Source organism: Canis lupus, chromosome 15 (genome assembly GCF_003254725.2).
Source record: "Canis lupus dingo isolate Sandy chromosome 15, ASM325472v2, whole genome shotgun sequence".
NCBI lineage: Eukaryota > Metazoa > Chordata > Mammalia > Carnivora > Canidae > Canis > Canis lupus.
The window spans coordinates 46,870,318-46,878,386 of record NC_064257.1 but is presented as its reverse complement, the minus strand read 5'-3'; the positions used below and the strand labels follow the sequence as shown (position 1 = coordinate 46,878,386).

The following is an 8,069-nucleotide window of genomic DNA, read 5'->3' as shown; positions in this document are numbered from 1 at the left end:
TAAATTTCCCATATATATGCAATATTTCCAGAATATAGGTTGTTTGTTTTATTTTTCCATAATAGCCCCTACATCTATATTTCATATTCTCTCTCTCTCTTTCATCTTCAATGATTTTTCATAAGTCTGATGGTTTTTCTAATTGCTCATCCCACAGAGAAGAATCTATTCTTGCTAAGTAGTGTCTTATAACAAAATAGAAGACTGATAGAATGTATATGGTTCCCTGCTTAGAGCTTTTACATTTTTAAAGACCATAGTTTAAGGCAGAAGAAATTTTAAAATAAAGGAGAAATTATATTCACAGTAAATTTATTAAGTAGGTTCAGAGATTCATAAATCTAGAGGAACAGGAGAGGGAACTAGAGACATAGATTATAGCAAATAACTTCATTTCAATGATGCCATTCTGGAAGAGCAGGGTTTCACATCACCAAATTTTTCAAGGGTTGCAGCTTCTGGTTTCTGAAACATGTCTTATCTCAGTCACTTCCAACAGCTCACTGTTTGTTCTACTTGCCATCTTGCTCACCAGCCACTTCTGCAAGATCGTCCTATAATTTGCTGAGCACTGAGCTAATCACTAGTATGATGGGAGAGAACAGACTTTTCCCACTCTTAAGGAACTAATGAAGAATACATGCACAAGACGATGTGTGTCAACATAACATGACAAGGTATATAATATTTAAATATTGGGCACTTTGACAGCTTAGTGAATGCACACATATTATCAAGTTAATATAGCACATGTAAATAAAACTATTTCTGTAGAGCTACTAATTGAACTCACTTTGGTTGAATTAATCTTTGAATGTGTTGAGACAAATTTATTTGCTGGTTTAGTTTGGTTTGTTTTTTTTTTTTATGTCATTAGCTATCAGATTATTTTGTTCCTAACAAAATGTAGCCACTTTTCTCCTTTTCTAAGACATCTTATGCCAAAATCAGGATAAGAAACTGTTATTTTTCTCCTCATATCTTTATATATTCATATATCTCAAAAACTTATTCAAATAGTTGCAACTAATGTCTCTGAAAGGCCAAAGACAAAACAATCAACTTGTTCTACTCATGCATTGATTGGTGAAGCGATCTGCACAATGAAACAACCATTATCACCAAACTATGTCTAAGCCTACACACTATCTTATTGTTTGCATATTGTGTCACCTTGAGCAAATTATTTAATAAGTTACACATGAACTTAAAAATTTAGAAAGAATACTTGGTTTTAAATACATAATGTCTTCAATACATCACACATACATACATATATTTTATATATATAATATTGTAAATATATAGCTAGAGTAGCATCTACCAATACAAATATGTATACATGAATGTGCATATATGTCAGTGTCGATTTGAAATCGACAGTTTATTGGTGAGGACATGTGTACAAGTATTGCAGGGGAAATCTATTCATTATGAAAACCATTACCCCTACATGACAATACACCAAGCTCCAAAAGACAAATCAGAAAGGAAGAATGAGGATGAAAACTCAAAGCCTTGACAAATCACTGCAATAAGAGATTCTTTTCTCAATTTGCTGATGGTCTGTTTCTCCAGATTAATAGTAATCCGATACCATATGTTTAGTTCAACCCCTACAGCTTTTAGTGCATGCCTCATTCAGATTCAGGCTGCCAGGTCAGCGGCTTCAGCTGCTTTTGGCAGTGTTTTGATTTTTCACAAGAATTGTTACAGTAACTTTGAATCTAACTGAGTTTCTTAGATAAACTTTAAAGCTAAGTGCTTTTATCTCTTCACTAGGATGTAAGACACTAGGATGTAAGACTTGCCAAGGAAACTGACAATGTTCATGCATATTTGTATTTACTTACAAATACTTACATGCATGCTTATATTTACTTACAAATACTTCAAGAGTTTGTCGAGAAGTTTGAAAAACTGTCAGTGTACTCTGACATTTATATTTATGCGTCCAAGTTAAACTTTTTAGCATATTTTAATCAATAATATTATTTGGGTGTTTAGATAACAACTTGATAAAGGTAGGATCTCAGATGCTTAGAAAAACACCATTCTCTATACATTTCATCATAAATTAAAGTCTTTTCATGGAAACAATATTGTTTGCTTTTGGAGATAATAAGATAATCACATATGAGCAAGCAAAAGACAAAATAAATGAAAGAAAATACAGGCTCTAATTTATGAAAAATGTGTCCAATTAATTTTTAATAAGCAAAGGAGTCAATAAAATGGAACAGCAAGTGGACATCTAGAGAAGTTTTTTTAGAGTTCTTTGGAAGACATTGGTATTCTCAATTTATAAGGAGATATGGTTTTCTGGTATGGATTTTTCTAACCATTTTTTCCCAGGTGAGGAAATATCACTGTATAGTGTTCTTTGAAAAGCTTTGAACTTTGCCACTTGAATCTTAGGGAAAAGAGAGGAGGAACAGGTACAGACCATGACTGCAATGTTTTCAAGGGAATATTCACCTCAACTTTTTAAGAGTGAACCATTCTCAGAAAGAGAGAAATTCTCTGGGATAGTTTTTGCCAACTCCTGGGGTTGAAAAATACTGCTTGGAGAAGCCTACTTCTTATATTATCTCTAATAATTCATTTAGGGAAAATGACCTTGTTGTGCAACTCTGTTTGGAACTGTTAATTAAGATTAACGAGGATCTTGCTGTTTTGCACTGGCTTGTTTCTTCGATCAAGCTAGTTGAATCTGGACTGGTCTGACGTCCTGCCTGGACAGGGCTGACATTCTGCCAAGAAGCCAGCAATAGGCTGGGGAAGATTAAAACACTGAGGAGGCAAGCAGCAATGTTTGAAAGTTGAATTTGGGGCATGAACAACAGGAAGGAGGCCTAACACCCAGAGGTGAAGGTAACAGAATCTAAGTTACCCATGTTGAAGAGAGCCTCTCCTCCTGTATCAGAAACATCTAGACTTTTTTCAGTTATCAATTAAACACTATGCACAGACATTTAGAAAATTTCCAAAATTAGAATTACCACTGAAAAACACAAAGATTTAAGTAATTCTGAAATATTCAATGCCAGAGACCTACATTAAAGATCGTCTCTCTATTTGCCTGTTGTACCTTTTCTGAATTAACAATAAACTACATTTGCTTCCTATAAGTGTCCCAATTTGTGGTTTTAGCAGTAGGGAATGTTTCACTTTGAAAACATATTTTAAGAAGTAATGGTTTTTTTAACCACTCACTGGTTTCCATAAAGACTTACAGACAATATAGAACTTATATTCGGCAGATACGGATATCTCAGTCACACTGGAGGGGAAACTAGCAAAGTTAGAGGGGGCAATAGCAAAACTCAAATATAATCGTTTTCTCCTGAGCAACAGACACTATTTCCTTCTCCTAGCCAGCAACACAAGGTTGAATTATTTTGTGGATACTTATGTTATATGTAAACCTGGAAAATAGAAGTGTTCACAATTTTCTAACAATCTAGCAGTCACACTTATATAAACATGTCTTCCTTTCACTATGTTGCTTTTGTTCAGTACCTCTATGTAATGACCAATAAGTAATAAAATAAGGGGAAAATTGTTAAGATGTCGGTTTTCCCAAAAAAATGTCCTATAGATTCACTAGAATTTAAATCAAAGTCCAGCAGAATTGGGTTGTTGTTGTTGTTGTTTTGGAAATAATTAAGCTGATTCTAAGACGTATATGAAAAACCAAGATAAGGGGTGGCTTGTGGCTCAGTGGTTGAAAGTCTGCCGTCGGCTCAGGGTGTGACCCCGGGGTTCTGGGATCAAGTCCCACATTGGGCTCCCTGCAAGGAGCCTGCTTCTCCCTCTGCGTGTGTCTCTGCCTCTCTCTGTGTCTCATGAATAAATGGATAAAATCTTTTAAAAAAAAAAAAAGAAAGAAAAGGCAAAATAAAATAGCATTATAATAGCAAAAATAATCTTTAAAAAAGAAAAGTTGGAGGAATAGCACTACATTATTTCCAGATTTTTTTTATAAAGCTATAGTAATTAAGACAATGTATTGGAGAAATAATAAGCATGTAAATCAAGGGAATACAGTAGAATGCATGAAACAGACTCACACTGACACGGTCAATTGATTTTCAATAAAGGTATTAAAGCTATTCAATAGTGAAAGGAAAGGATAATCTTTTCAACAGATGAGCTGGAACACTGAGCTATCCTTTTTTTTTTTTTTTTTAAAGTATCTTGATCTACACCTTGTACCTCATAAAAATTAACTCAAATGGATCATATACCTCCAATAAAACCTAAAATCACAAAACTTACAGACGAAATGAGGAGAAAATCTTTCTGACCGGGAATAACCAAAGACTTTTAGGCATGACAGCAAGAGGACAAACAATTTTTAAAAATGACAAATTGTCTTATTTTATTTCCCTTCCCTTTCCCTGTGTTCATCTGTTTTGTTTCTTAAATTATATATGTGATTGAAATCATATGGTATTTATCTTTCTCTGACTTATTTCACTTAGCATAATACCCTCTAGTTCCATCTACATCATTGCAAATGGCAAGATTGTATTCCTTTTCATGTTTGAGTAATATTCCATTGAATCTGTATACCACATCTTCTTCATCCATTCATCTGTCAATAGACATCGTGGCTCCTTCCACAGTTTGGCTATTGTGGACATCGCAACTATAAACACTGTGGTTCATGTGCCCCTATGAATCACTATGTTTGTATCCTTCAGATAAATCCCTAGTAGTACAATTACTGGGTCATAGGGTAGCTCAATTTTCAACTTTTTGAAGAAACTCCACACGGTTTTCCAGAATGGCTGCACTAGTTTGCATTCCCACCAACAGTGTAAGAGGGCTCCCCCTTCTCCACATCCATGACAACATCTGTTGTTTCTTGACTTGTTATTTTTAGTCATCCTGTTGGTGTGAGGTGATATCTCATTGTGATTTTGATTTGTATCTCCTTGATGCCAACTGATGTTGAACATTTTTTCATGTGTCTATTGGCCATTTGTATGTCTTCTTTGGAGAAATGTCTATTCATGTCTTCTGCCCATTGCATGACTGGATTTTTTGTTCTTTGGGTGTTGAGTTTGATAAGTTCTTTATAGATTTTGGACACTAGCTCTTTATCTGATAAGTCATTTGCAAATATCTTCTCCCAATCAGTAGGTTGCCTATGAAAACAGAGGGAGACAAACCATTAGAAGCTCTTAATGCTAGGAAACAAACTGATGGCTGCTGGAGAGGAAGTAGGTGGGAAATGGGGTAACTGGGTGATGAGCATTAAGGAGGACACATGATGTGATGAGCACCATTATATGCAACACACAAATCACTAAATTCTACTTCTGAAACTAATAATACACTATATGTTAATAAAATGGAATTTAAATTAAAAATAAAAATTTTTAAGAATTTAAAAATGACAAATTGGACTCCAGAAATATTAAGAACTACTTTACAAAGTATTTCAAACTATTAAGAGAATGAAAAGACTAGCCATATATTATAAGAAAATATTTGCAATACACACAACTGATTTTTTTTAAAAAATACATAATATAGAAAACATACATAATATAGAAAGATCTCTCAAAATTCAATAAGAAGAAAGCAAATAACCCAATAAAACATATGGGCAAAAGACTTGAACAGACATTTCACCAAGGAAGATATATAGATACAAGTAAAAACATGAAAAGATGTTCAGCATCATTTGTAACTAGGGAAATGCATTAAAAACTACAGTGATATAACACTAAAAACCTATTAGGATGGCTAAAAAATACTTTTAATATCAAGTACTAGTGAGAATATGGAGCGATTAACAGTGAGAATGCAAAGAAGTAAAGTCAGTATTTAAAATAGTTTGGCAACTTCTTAAAAAGTTAAACATACACTTAAAATAAGAGTCAGTGATCTGACTGCTAGATATTTACCCAAGTGAAATGAAAACCCTTTGTTCATACAAATACCTCTATGCAAATGCTTATAGCAGCTTCTCTGTAATCACCAAACACTGGAAATAACTCAAATTTCCCTCAACTAAGGATGGAGAAACAAACTATGGTATAGCCAAACAATGGAATACTACTCAGTAATGGGAATGAGCTACCGACACCACAATGGACTGATTCTCAAATGCATCATGTTAAACGAAAGAAACCAGACTTAAAAGGCTATAAATGGTATGTTCCCACTTACATGACATCCTTGCCAAGTCCGAACTACAGGGAAACAAAAGAAATTAGTGATTGCCAGAAGCTAGAAATGGGGAAAGGGTTTACTGCAAAAGGGGAGTTTTGAGGATGATAGAATTATTCTATATATTGATCATGGTGTTGATGGGAGTTACAAGGATGTATATATTTGCCAAAACTTGCAGACATGCTGCAGTACAAAGAGCAAAGGGCGGGGGGGGGGGGGGTGAGGTGAGGTATTCCAAGAAACAGCAAGATGGAAGGCCAAGTTTAGAGCCACTGAGGGAGCATGAAGAATAATAGAACTAGGTACACAGGCCACAAAAGCCAGGGTAAGAATCCTGTCAGCCGTATGTAATCCTGGGCTTTGGGCATATTGTTTCTTGAGCACATTATTTGCTCCATATCTGCTATGAAATGCAGGCTCATGACATCGCTTCATGGGGAGCTGTATGGCTAAATGAGAAAATGTACATGCTATGTCTCAGCGCAGTGTTTGACACATAATGATTATTCTGAGGAAATGGTAGCTGTAGAGGACACCTCTGGTGCTCAGCATCATACCCCCCGGCCACCCTCTGATTACAGCTACAGACGAGGTGGACAGATTTGTGTACCCCTGGCTCATGATGCACCAACAGCCTTCCATACCAGGAAGATGCTTCGGATCTTTCTGCATTTTGTCCCAGCCCCTGGGAACACCGCTGGGCCAGCTGAAAGTGCAGCCCAGGAATGTAGGGGAGTTCAGGCCCCCAAAACAACCCTCGACCAAGAGCAGATAGCAGTTTCTTGTCTTTCAGCAGAACCGTGGAGGTTCTAGCAGAACAGAGGCCCCTTGCCCACCCATATATTATGGTCACCCAACAGTGACCATAATACAGTATCGGCATATTGTCTTCCTCTTCCCCATCTCATACTTGTTACTCCCTCTCTCCAGCCTCCTGAGACCACCTTTCAAGTCAACTGTCTCTCCCACTGCCCACTTCAGCTTCTGCTTTCAAGAGATCCCAAAGTGACACACATGCTGTCCCCAGAAGGCTGCATTCTTCAATCATCTGATGCAATGACTTAATGAAATGGCCATTCCTCATGCTCCCAACCTGATTGTATCCTCAACAAGTGCTATTTATGCTGTGATTTGTAACGTGTAACCATGCTATCCCACTCTGCCATCTTCCCCAGCTGTTGAGTGTAGAACCTACAGATGCTGCCTGTGGCTTCCCGTCACAGTTCTCTTTACCTTTGGGCTCCTCCACCCTTTGTCACCCAACAGAAAATCCCTGCTCAGAAAGGAGGGGTGCTTCAGTTCTTGCATCTCTGACCCCCACTTCCTCTCCTCCCATGTCTAGCTCCTCCCCATTCACGACACCATTGCATGATTGAGCTACTTCGTAAAATGGGCTCCTCCAGACACAGACTTAGCTTCAGCACTCAAGGAAATTTCACTACCCATACAGATCTGAACTTGGGAGAACTCAAACAGAAACGACTGGGAAAATAAACACAGATAGAGAGACACCCTGCCCCATCCCAAGAAATCAATGCTTCGAGGTTCTCCAAACATCTTCTGTTGTTTCCTCTACCTCAAACTCCCATTCATAGTTATTTGGAAAACAGCTTGTTACCATGTGCAAACGCTACTTAATGAAAGAAATTTTAACCCAAGGCAGTGTAGCAAATAACCCCCATTGTAACGAGATTTAACAAAGACAAAAGCAGTCTTGAAATATTGTTGTATCTTTTAAAATGAAATTGTTATCTATATATGGCACTCCACATCTGGTTGTGATACCAGGCTGTGCTTGTGGTTTTTATAGCTTATACCAGAACCCACAGCAGTGGCAGAGAGTTTCTTCATCTGCACTAGCCATTGAGCATTTAAACTGT

The 8,069-nt window shown here is 36.7% G+C and overlaps 1 long non-coding RNA gene across 1 annotated transcript in view; it reads right to left on the bottom strand.

Annotated features, from left to right (window-relative positions):
* Window positions 1-295: 295 nt before the first annotated feature.
* Window positions 296-8,069, bottom strand: part of LOC112654358 (uncharacterized) — a 104,006-nt gene continuing 96,232 nt past the window's right edge. Inside the window, exon 6 of the long non-coding RNA XR_003132936.3 lies at window positions 296-5,156. This is a non-coding gene — a long non-coding RNA (uncharacterized LOC112654358). The remainder of the gene's footprint in view (window positions 5,157-8,069) is intronic.